Source organism: Thermobia domestica, chromosome 4 (assembly GCF_964235325.1).
Source record: "Thermobia domestica chromosome 4, izTheDome1.hap1.1, whole genome shotgun sequence".
NCBI classification, from domain to species: Eukaryota; Metazoa; Arthropoda; class Insecta; order Zygentoma; family Lepismatidae; genus Thermobia; species Thermobia domestica.
This window is the reverse complement of record NC_137457.1, coordinates 26,393,605-26,406,942: the sequence shown is the minus strand read 5'-3', so window position 1 is coordinate 26,406,942 and position 13,338 is coordinate 26,393,605. Positions and strand designations below refer to the sequence as shown.

Sequence of the window (13,338 nt, the reverse complement as noted above, 5' to 3'; positions counted from 1 at the left end):
TTTTACATGTTATCCTTCCTCCACCTCTTACGGTCATGGCGATGGGGTACAAATTTTGACTGAAACGATATCAGGAGTGTCATTATTAATCCCAGCGACCTCAAAAACTATGGATTGTACCATTTATATCGGTCGTTTACAAGGTTACTGGGTATCACAAAAACATTTGGGCTAAATTACCGCAGATAGCGGCCCCGGATAAAACCCACATAAATCTGTATTCAACGTTGTATTACAACTTATGTGTTCTTACTTTCACAATTATCCCTGTTTCATTTCTGGTCTTCACTATTCACTATAATCACAAATAGTCCTTATTTTCATGCTTCTTTTCAGGGGTGTAGCCAAGGGGGGGGGGGCAGCGGGGCCAGGCTTCCCCAAATGGTTTCCTTCCCCCCCAAATGACCAGCTTTTAAAACATCATAGTAAAATTATCTCGCTTCATTCATTTAAAAGTAACAAAGTTTATTGACAATTAATAATTTACGGTAAAATAGTATGGAGAAATATTGTTTTTCCGTACCGATCGAAAAATAGTATAGTATCTCTTCCTTATACCGATCGAAAAATAGGATACTTTCTTGTAACAGCAGATTACACAATTTACTGCGATTTATATTTGACAGTTCGAAGACAAATATTTTAACAAGGTACTATAAATACAGCCATAAAACAAAGGTACTAAACTGATTTGTAAGTACAGTAATATTTTTATATGCTTTAACGAATGTTTTAAAAGACATAGAGGGTGGAAAATTTGGTGAGAAACAATGTTTTTATTCAATTTGGATTTCACTCGCTCCCCTTCTTTGTGTCAGGAATCACCTCCCAAACGTTGTCGATGTCGTTTTGTAACACCCTGTATCGTTCGAATCCTACGTTAAGCTGTAGGACCACGTCTCAAGTAGACTTGGTTTTGGAAAGAACGTTACATCTTAAACCATTAAAAAAGAAAAACAATGATATTATAATTAGCTTTGTTGTGTTAATATAAATGTATTTATTTATTATAACTTGGTATTCTTTCTCATCTCTGATATATTTTCCTAGTTGACTTTCCAAAACGTCTCTTGTTATTATCTCTTGATTTGAAAAATGAAATGAAATGAAATCTTTAAGTTTAACGTCCCACGGTTATGCCGGTTAGGCTAAAGGAGACGGTGATGATGAGAGATGAGTGAAATGGTGGAATGAAGAAAGTGGGAGGAAACGGGAGAACCCAGAGAAAACCCACGAGCACGGTATTTGTCCACCACAAAGTCCACACGGCGCGAGCTGGGATCGGACCAGAGACCCCAAGCACCGGAGGTGAACGTTCTACCACTGAGCCACCGCACCCCTTCTCTTGATTTATAATAATTATTACTCTCATGTAGAAAAGTTCATTTATTTTCCACGTTATAGGTTTTCTTATGTCTTTTTTTTTAAATAGCATAATTGAAAAGAAAGTTTTGTTTTTATAGATTTGCTTGTAGAACATTCACGAAGTTCTATGATTGTTAAAATATACGATTTTTATGAAACGATGAAGAAACTTTTGTTCGTTAATGAATAAACAATATATGGCTGGTTCCAGTGAATAACCGGCTAAATCGAGAAAAGTAAATTTTACAGAAGAGCAGCTTAAAGGTAAATTTTACAATAGTTACATGGCTAATCTTGACATAACCAAATGCTGTAACTTCTTCAATTTTATGAACTCGTCTTAGTCGCCTCTACACAATGTACAACTCACCAAAAAAAAAAAAAAAAAAAAAAAAGCTTATACCTGTAAAATCTTAATTTTCAAAAAAAGTTAACTTAGCAGGTTATTCACTGGAACCAGCGGGACCGCGGTGGTTCAGTGGTAGCCCTCCCTGCTGGTCTAGTGGCTAGCACGCACGCCTTTGGTGTTCGGGGTCCCGGGTTCGATTCCCGGTGGGAGAGCCTTTGTGATTATAACTGTCCTCGATATCTCTGTGTTCGTGTCCCTGTCGCTTTAGGTAATTGGATAAAGCAAGTTAAAAATGTGTAAAGCAAGTAAAATTAGATGTAAGTAGTTTAAGTAAGTTACTGGAACACGTTTGGTGAGTCAGTTGACTTAAAAAAAAAGTGGTAGAGCCTTCACCTCTGCTGCTTGGGGTCCCGGGTTCGATCCCCGCCAAGTGAACTTTGTGGTGGACAAACACCGTGTGCGTGGGTTTTCTCCGGGTTCTCCCGTTTCCTCCCACTTTCTTTATTCCACCATTTCATTCATTACTCATCATCACCGAGCCTAACCGGCATAACGTGTGACATAAAACTCAAAGATTTCATTTCATTTCACTGGAACCAGCCATATTTCTCAGTGTACATAGGATAGTTATTTTAGTCACTGCCTGATAATTTTGTCTGCCTCAAGATACACTGTGTGAGTCAAGAACAATCTTTTGCTGTCTAGAAATTGCTACATATCTATTTATTATTAAGTTATTTCACTCATTTGCATACATTTAAAACTATTAACTCTATACGAAACAGAACTGTAGCATTTTTTTATTACGGTTGTAGTTTAGCCTGCACCAGATAACGCTTATAAGAAGTTTATAATAAAGCATGTACTTACGCGTGGCTTGAGAAACGCCTGAGAGCAAATCTAAACATTTCATTCCTACCGTAAGGAAATTCTTCAAAGCCAAAACTGTTTTACGTCAATGCATTCATAAAACTGTTACTTTCCTTTCCAAGAGGGAAATCAAGCATTAAAAATTCTTTATAGTTCATATTTATTCCTGACTTAGAACGTAATATCTTTTATACTCTGGGAATATGCGTTAATACAATAAATAGTTCAAATGCCTTACGTAGTGCAGCGTATTTAAATATCTGTCGGTTTCGTCAGTCCAGGACATGGCGGGTTCATGGTGATGGATAATGAAGTGGCCCTTTGTGGAAAAGATTAGTGGATACCCCCCGAACCTAAACTGGCATAAGAGTTAGAAATGGTATAAAAATATTTTACATTGTTTTTTTTTTTTATTATTAACTACGTATATTTTGTCTTTTCGAAGGTCCTAGAACCAATGAGCTTTTTTTTTAAAAGTATTATTTTAATTTGAGCCTGAAAACGTTTCTTCAACGTTTCTCGATCTTCAGCTTCCTATTTTAATTCCCAATATTTTCTTATATTTTCCAAATCGATCATTTGTGTTCTTCTTCTTCCTGTTCCTCGCTTTCCTTCCATCTTTCCTTCTATGACGGAATGAAGAAGACAATTTTTTCGCAAGATTTGTCCAATTCAATTGACCTTATTACGAAGGGTGTTGGCTAAAAACACCTTCTTCTTTTCTATCCTTTTAAAAACATATTCGTTTATTATCTCTCTTTCTGTATATATCCATTTTAGCTTCTCCATATCCCTCCAACACCATATTTCGAAGCTCCCTAAATATTTCTTCTCTAACTTCCGTAATGTCTAAATCTCTTAACAATACAGTTCAATACACCATGCACAGCACTTGACCATCTTTTCCTTAGTGCAATGTTAAGCCTGCTACATGAGAGCAGTGTTGTGTTAGGTACTGATTTTTTGTACCTAGGTAAAAAGTACTGACCAAAATTGTTCCTATTTACAGGTATTAGGTACTAGCTGGCCAATGTACCTAAGTATAGGTACAGGTACTGATCAAAATACCTAAGGTACTTTTCTAGGTACAAGTTCCTACCCATGAATTTTCATATATAAATGAATAGTCGTCTGTCAAATGACGTTAGAATATGATATTTAATTATAGTAATAGACCATACGGAGGGGGGGGGGGACTTTATTGTACATTAGATAACCACAGTTGAGTTTTGTACATTAAGAGTGTATATCCATTTTGGGGCTCAGTGAATATATTTGTATTTTCTGGTTCATTTCTCAAACGTCTTTCGATACATAAAATATATTCTTTGCAAAATTGTGTGTTGAGGTTTCTAATAAACCTTATCCAAAGAAAATTATTGAGAATCAACCAGAAAACACAAAAATATGCTCACTAACCGAGCAAAATTTATTCATTTCCTTTTGCTCCAGTTGCTTCTCGCATTTATATCTGAAATTTTCGAATTTTTCTTTGATTTTGTACTGCTAAATATAATCTTCACAACAATTGTCAATCAAGTCTTTGATAAAGTGAATGTCATACTTACTGCAGCATGCTTGTAAATACAGGGCACTCTCTTTTGAATTTGCTGTAGATTTTATTTTCGAGACGCACATTTTGCACTTAACAATTACTGAGTCTCCTTTACTTTCAGCAACTTAAAAAAACTCTACATCGTAAATATGGCTTTCTTTCTTTTCATCGTTCGACATTTTTTCATTCGACATTTGAAGCATAGAAATTGAATGGTTTGAAGCTACGCGATCGCGAGCAAAAGAAAGCACTGATGCCAGTTCTTACGAAATATTACCAACCAAACCAAGTGAATTACATCAAGTCTCGACTTCTTTGTGTTTTGGATTTGATACTAGCTCAAACTAAACCCAAGAATAACATGAGCTAACAAGTAATGATATAGCTGAACTTTGATCATTGGTGAAGCAGGTAACTAATTATGATTCACTTAAAATCAATGTGTGAGAGATGAATCAATAAATTTCTTTCAAAGAAACAAGAAAATCTGTAAAATTTGTTTTGTGTACGACCTATCTAAAAATGTACGTAAAATAGATACTATGTAAAGAAAAATCATACCTAGGTACAGGTACTAAGTATTAAATACTAAATGTACCTAGGTAAGGGTCCTAGGTACGCGTTTTGTAACTAGGTACTGTACCTAGGTACAAAATACCTAGGTACTTCCCAACACTGTTTAAGAGTGAACTTTTCTTGTTGAAGAAAACTAAAAGTACTCGAAAATACTTTAAAAAAATTCTCTGTTGTGAATTTCCTGAAAACGTTTTCGTAGTATACATGTAGTTTCTATTAATATCTTTAATTATCGCTTTCTGTTCCTGAGTTGGATAGATCCGGTATTATGCAAATAATAATAATAATAATAATAATAATAATAATAATAATAATAATAATAATAATAATAATAATGTTTGTATCATGTGTTTCTTATCTGGGACCATGAAACTTGTTCACAGTGAACAAGTTTCCACCGCCTTATCTACGTCCCGCTTTGAACAAATTTTACTGATATCATAATAAACAAGCTAAACTAAACGAAGCATACTTTTAAGATTTTTCCATGATTAAAATAAACTTTTTTCATGTGAACTACGCCCCTATAAGAATACATGTTTAGTGCAATGTCTCGGAAATTAAGGTGAAAGATTTCTCGTGTTGTAGGTTGAGTCTACTGTATTTTCGAGCTCGAAGAAGTGCATTGAATACAAGGGTCATCCAGAAAAAGTACTGTTTTGATGCGAAACACAAAAATCAAATGATGAGTGTGAAAGATTTATGATACGGAAACTATTCATACGTTCCTTACTATACTTTGCAACATATTCTCGATGCTTATTCTAGCACTTATGATAGCGTGACACTGTGATTGTGCTTTGTTGCTGTCGATGTATTCAAAGCGTCTTCTGATAAAAATTTTTGTGAACGGAGACTTTCAATTGCCTGAATATTTAGAAATCAAAATAATTATCACTAGGGCTGTGATTTCTATGAACGTCAGAAATATGCACGCATTTGTACCTGAAGAAACTGCAAAATGTTAATTAAAACATAACCGAAACACCAACTATCCTTGAGGTTGCAAGAGTGGGGGGTGGAGGAATTTGGAGCTGAGAGGTAAACTATGCCAAGTCAGTTTCTGGCCAAAATTGAGTTATCATATTTTATCTTTACTTACATTAGTACGAGGGACGCTAGGAAAGTTTTAAGATATAGACAACTGGAACGCAGGAAGTGAACATTTTTTTTCCGTCAATCGACGCAATTCAACAAAATGTTGCCTTGCAAATACCTTTTCGCTTCTCCTGTCAAATTAACATTTTATGACTTATAGTACTTCACATGTCAGTCCCAGAAAAATCCTAAGACTTTCTATTCATTGATGTGCAAAACTTAAGAACGACATAGGTAAAATAGCGTACAATATTGCGTAATTGATGGAAACGAATCAAATCCCAGCAGCGTGTTGCTAGATGTCTCCAACAACTGCAAAGGACCAAAGTTTTGCATACATGTCAGTGTACTAAAGCGCCGAATGGGTCTACCTCCCACCACGTAGCAATTGCATGAAAGTGACGACACAGTTAGGGAGCTGTTAAGGTGCATGATGGTGAAGTTACAACAATATGAAACAATATTTTGTGTGACATCGCACGGGAAAGAATCGTCAGAGAACTAGAAGGACAAAGTGTGTAGTGTAATTGACCATAGTATTGTTTCAGTGCATACGGAGTATTATGAAGCATGGGTGATGCTGTTCGAAATAGAGTTGATGGTCGACCACGGTCAGTTACAACGTAGGACGACCGCTATTTGTGAAAAAAGTAGACATAGACCAACATCAAACAGTATGTGCAACTGGGAACACATCTAAGAGCGTTGCAAGTCGCTCAATCTCACATTCCACAGTCGGTTGCATGGGGATGTTTGCTATCGACAGCCATTACGTTATGTAGCGTTGACGCCCACACATCAGGAGCAGCGTTTGAGGAGATGAAAAGAGCATCATGACCGAACCGAGGAGGAGAATTGACGCGTAGTAGAGCAGAATCATTCCGGATCATACATATTTTTTATGGCGTCCGTCACACATACACACAGACACCAAAGAAAGATTAAAAAATGGATGGACGATAATTCATCCGACTAAAACACACGTTTCCAATCATCAGTGGTCCATGTTATTTGTTCGCGGCACCATTGGTATCGTAATAAAACGTTACGGTCCCTTTTCTGCGCTTTCTTAAGTAGAACTGAACTCCACATATCCATGTCTTGTAAGTAGCAGCGGATTGTGATCGTTGACATAGGTTGTTATGTATACTACTTGAGTTCATCCATCGCTGATACCGTAGTCGCAAGAAAATGATGTGTAACTGTTCGTTTTAATGCTCGGCGTTACCCATACTGAGGGTTTTCTTTGTCGATGTGGTTTTTTCCATTAACTACTTACCCTGTCATACCCTTGGACATTTTTCCTCACACATACCATACTATTTCCACTTTCTCTACGCTCACACCACATAATAGAGCACCAAGAATTTTTGGAAATTAGAGAGATCGCCCATTTTACACTGTCACTCTCTGTTGAGTTAACTGCACCCTGATAGTTCACGCTAACATATCACCAATAAGTCAACCCTGTGATCGCCAATTGACATCTCGCAATCCATACATCTTACATTGTTTCCAACTGCAGATGTTTCTATTATTTTGCTAACCATATATATATATATATATATATATATATATATATATATATATATATATATATAGGAATAGCGATCAGAAAGTAAGGTAAGCTATCGGTTGAGGCACATATTGCATCCTGAGATGAATTTGAAGATTCCCACCTGGTAAAAATTCTGTTCTTGCGTGCAGCCACATTCTCACGATGTGTTTTATCTAGTCACCTGAAGCGAAGCGACGATCTCCTAGGTTCTTCTTAATGTGCTAGAAGAGGTGAAAATCGCTTGCAGTGAGGTCCAGGCTGTAGGGAGAATAATCGATGATGTCCCAGCAAAACTGTTTCAACAGTGTGGTGATCTGGGCTGTATGGTGACGTTTCCTCTACCAGCGACAAAACTGAAACTTTTGACACCATTCTGCGACATGATGACAAGACATTACAGTCTCTACCAACTGCCGGTAAATTTCCGCCGCGCTTACTTGTCTCGCCCACAGAAATCGAATAACTGAGCAGACTTCTTCGCGAGACCAGTTTTTCAAACGAGTCACCATTTTGTGTTTACATACAACTAGCGCCAAAGGTGGCGGGTGGCTGAAAGTCTGCACAGTTGCCAACTCCATCTACTAAATCACCACACACTCCTCATTCTTCTAAAACAGACTAAACTCCAGAAATATCCGATCATTCCTCGTATGTGTGTATCTATATATTTGTTTATGCATTTCTCTGTTTACAGTTAAAAGAAACACATGAAAGAGAAAGAGAAATGAATCAGAGAAAATATATATTTTTAAGAAATTTATTCACAATTTTAGCATTTAATGTTCCATGATGTGCTTTCTTATTAAAATAATATTTTTATTTATATATTATGCATTTACTTTAGCTCTTAGTATTGTGCATAAAATTCAAATCGTCACTATGAAGTTTATCATTTTTAATAACACGTTAAGCTTATGTGTATCACATTATTCAACTAAATTAAATTTTTTAGATAGTTATACATAATTATATTATGAATCAGTTTCGTAATTTATTTTTCGTTTTCTACAACATCAGTGTTTAATGTTATTGAAACATTTTATTATATTTTCCTATTTGACCGCGAAATTCTAATTAAAGATTTATAAATATATAGTTGAATATTAGTTAATATTACCTAATAAATTGTGTAGTCTACGGTTTATGTTTAGAAAATATATGTAGCGTTTATTTTCTATTGAGAAACATTCTTAAGTACATATTTTATTTGTACACGACGAATATCACATAACCCAACTCGATATGTATGTTGAAGTCTCACACTCTCTGAATACGAGCTGATGAATGAAGATGGTTTACGAATTTTGAAGTCAGGTGGCAGTTCCTTCAGGTGTCTCTTTCAAACATCTTCAGAAACCAGTGATTTTTTACGTATTTACTTATTTGTTTATAGTTATTCGAATGTTATAAAATTTGATGGAAAAAGATGTCTGTGACTTCGAGCAGTAGGATCATCATCGAAATGAGAGATTTTCATCGCTCGTTTTCTTGCTGAAAAGAGATCAAATGCTTTATATAAGTAATACATTAAATTAACAGAGTTTAAAATTACTTATGGATACAGTTTTGTATTAGATCCATATTTATTACTATGGTACAGATTTACATTAGTGCAACGATACTTAAAAAACAAGAAGTATAAAGTGAGAAAAAAATACTTAGAAATGAAAGGTGCAAATTTACATCATTGGAGCTACATTTATTACTATGGTTCAGATTCTTATTGGTGAAACGATAGTTTGAAGACATGTTTAAAAATATGAGTAAAAGTGGAATTAATTACTTGTAGTTCAGGGGAATTACTGGTCAGTCTAGGCATTTACAAATAAAGAAACTTGCTGGAATATGTAGAATTACTTGCGAGGTGTTGCTCACAAAACGTTCCAAAGAATCCAGTAGCTGTTTTAGGAGACATGATGTCATCAATATGACCGCTGTCAGAATTTGTAGGTGAATCTTTGATCGAATATAACTTCTCCCGTCATTTCTTTATGAAATTCAAGTTAATTAATTCTACATGCAATGTAGATAATGAAATGTTTTATTCATAGGGCCACATGTTTTGAGATATTTTAACAGGAAATGGTAAAAGAGATTTTTATTATACGTTTTAATCTTTACGTGTTAATATTCCAGTGCTTATAAAATACTATTATATATTTTGGCATTTTAATTGTAGGTTCTTTTAAGATGTGTTTGAACTAATAGAAAAATAATTTTAATATCACTCGATATAAGGGAGTTAAGTAAAACATGTGGTTGTTTGATGGCTTCCTTACGACATATTTAAACTGGATTGACCACGATACTATGTATTTTCTTTATTATTCAGAACCGTTATTTAATTCTCTGTAACAACAACGAAAGAAATGTGAAAAATTTCCATACAGAATACATCACTTGTAAAAGTACCTCAGGTCTGTTTTACGTCCAATAACTGTACCTTTAGGTTAAAGGAATAGGTGAGGATGAGAATGACTACCCCTAAATGGTGGGATGAGGAAAGTGACTGCAAATTGGAGAGCCACCAGAAAACCCACGCATATAGTGTTTGTCCATCACAAATCCTACTTGAGCTGTCAATCAGCTGGGTGCACAGACAGAAAGGACAGTTATGTTTCGACCAGAGAGAAATAAATATTCAAATATTTTCTGAAATGATCAAGCAATGTGTTCACCACGTAAGAAAAAGAATCATAGAATCTGAGTTTCATTAAAATACTGTAAATGACTGTCATTCTAACATTTAGTGTCATTTATCAAATCGTAATGAACAAACTGTGTTTTATTTGTTACTCTACTAATCCAGAGCCATGGAGTTTGTTCATTATCAAATCGGTGTTATGAATATTGGCATACTTTCAGAATCTTGCACAATTAAATTCTAAATGGCAAGTGGACATTGTGATTATTATATTTTATTTTTACATAATGCATTAGCAGTTAGTAACTATAAAATGAGGAAAATCATAAATTCCATGACGACTGATCACTTCAAATCATTTCCTGATAGCAGTCTGTTTCTATTCCAGACAAGAAAGTTGGATACTTTGGGGTGTAATTTCTTCATTAGAATCTGTATCTATAATTTTTTATCCACATCCTCTTCATGTCCTTGCTGCAGCCATGCCCCACACAGTACGCACACATGGTTGATTATTTTAAAGTGATTTCAGACATTTACAACATCTTGGTTAGTCATAATCTAGGACAATGATGTTTAATGTTAGTGTATTCATCGACCTTTTCACTATTACCGCAAATAACTGTTCACGATCTTTCATTCCTAGTATAGCGTATCAATCTTAATGCCATACCATTATCGCTCCTGATGAAAGGTTCGAAGGAGTGTTGATGTTGGGGGAAGTAGAGCCTAGTTGAATTACTTATCTGTTGGTTACTGTGAATTACGTTTATATATTGACTCTACATAACAATGGCAAGTGCTCCAAGTTTGCTATCTCTATTTTACCATACAGTGATAGAAAGATAAGTATTAAATACAGCATCAGCTAATATTGGAGATTTATTGAAAACGGAATCCTGAAATGGTGTTCAGTGGAGCAAAGATTACCATCAAACTAATAAATGTGTGTCATCAGGTTCAGGACTGCTTTAAATCCTTTTGGAAATCGTAATAGCAATTATCGCAACCCTCACATCAATATCTACATGAGTATGGAGTACCTAGTATCCTACTGCATGCAAGTGACTGCTCATAAAGGAGTCATTTTTCTATTGTTGTTTGAGAGAAACTTAGTATGTTCCTTAGTGGTGTAAATAAAATACAATATAATGTACTTGTGTTTTCACCTAGTAGATTTGTCTTCATCGACCAAATGTTCATCTTTTATAGTTGAACCTTCGCCGTATCAACCAAATGTTACAAGGGCATATTCGTAATACTCAACTACGTATGGATAAAACCATTGACATATTTTAGAAACGTCGCTGAACGCTCCCATACATCAAAATGGAGATTTCCACTACTGTATATATATATATATATATATATATATATATATATATATATATATATATATATATATATATATATATATATATATATATATATATAACAATCTCTGTTGAAGCACTACGTGCAGTATACTGCTTTGACTTGACGAAAATTTGCAAGTATAGTTCATTTCATTCTCTTTCTTATTAGACCTCGTTCATCAAAATGAGAAAGGATATACTGAAATTCAAAGTTGCTGTTTAATATGGAGCTTAGAGAAATTGCTCTCAATAACGTAAAAGTAACGTATTCTCTCTATTACTGTATGGTTCGAAAAGGGGAAGAAACTTGGACAACAAATGTTAACAACTTTCTGTAAATACAATTCCTAAATGATCTACGAATAAGCAATTCAAGCTGGCTGTGGTTCCTCATATATTAGCAGTCACACTTATAACCTTTTAACAGCATGCTTACTTCTAGAAAATTTTGTGCGGAAGGGCAAGAACAAAACGTAAGGGTACTGCACTGTTTGTTAAACGATGGAGAGGCACGCTATTTGCTAAACAACGTGCTTTTTTACAAGGGTAATATGTAAATTACTATTTATCTTAGCTATCTGGGGAGGAACGCTATTTTAGAAGGGGGATGCAAGGTCTCTGTGGAAGTATGCCAGGAAGAAACTCTATTCATCAGGTGCACCAATAGTGTGGCATTACAGTCTCCTGAGGATGAAAGATAGTGAATGGTTATCTGCGGCAATAGTGAAAGACATACTACCAATATTGAATATCATTTTTCTAAAAGACCTGCTTTATCTTGTTTCTTCTTGCAAAGACGACTATTCATGGTGGTGTGAATGTCTGAAATCACTTTAAAATGATCAATCATATGTGCGTACTGTGTGTGGCATGGCAGCAGAAAGGAGATGAAGGGAGTGTGGATAAGTAGATTCAAACGAAGAAATTATATTTCAAAGCACCCAATATTCTCTTCTGGAATAGAGAGGCTGCTATTAGGAAATTATATGGAGCTATTATTCTTCGTGTAAGATTTTCCTTATTTTACAGGTACTAGCTGCTAACGTATTATGTAAAAATAAAATATAATAATCACAATGTATACTTCTCATTCAGAATTTAATTGTGTAAGATTCTAAAATAAATTCTATAAATACCACTAAATTTTACAAGTTTCAAAATTTCAGCGATTTCATCTAATGAAACCGACATATTCTATGGGTCTTTCCCTTACTTGGTTATGTCGCTGATCTTTTGCGTATAATCAAAACATAAATGCACTTTTTACTTGCGCTGTTTCTAGGATCGATGTATTTAGTATGAAAATTTGTCAAATTTCATTCGTTGAAGTTTCTTTCATAGAAAAAATAATGTCTGTAAGCAGTAGGTAAAATATATAGGATCGAGATCAATGGAGGTCATACAGTTCAAATCTGTCGTAAGGAAGTCACCAATCAACCTATTTTTCGCTTGAAGTATCACAACGTGAAATATCAACATAATTCCTTTTGTTTATTGATATTAAAATAATTTTGCTATCATTTTAAAGGTCCTAAGAAACCTATGTGCAATTACAATGTTAAACTTGGAACAGTAGATTATGATTACTGGAATATTTACACTTAAAGACTAAAACATGTACGTTACGTATATTCACCAGTCGATTATCTTCTTGCACCCCATGAACATTATCACTCCACTCTACAACCCCCATTGTCGCATTTATCATCACCATCCGCACACCTATTGATCATAAATTCATTCTTGTACTCCTTTGCTCTCACTAACAGGGCTCCCATTGTCTCAACCAGAGGCGGATTAAGGCTTTTGGGACCCGGGAGCCGACTATTTCAAGGGGGTCCTACGAATAATTCTAGCGCGTAAATTTTCTTTGCTGCTTTGTGGGACGTACATTTACAGAAAACACTGTATTAGGAAATGGAGTCATGTTTTAGAATCCTCCATTATTACACGAAATAATATAATCTT

General features: G+C 34.9%; 1 protein-coding gene across 1 annotated transcript in view; it reads right to left on the bottom strand.

Moving 5' to 3' along the window:
• LOC145682709 (uncharacterized) overlaps positions 1-13,338 on the bottom strand; it is a 149,901-nt gene that overhangs the window by 19,439 nt on the left and 117,124 nt on the right. The window lies entirely within an intron of this gene.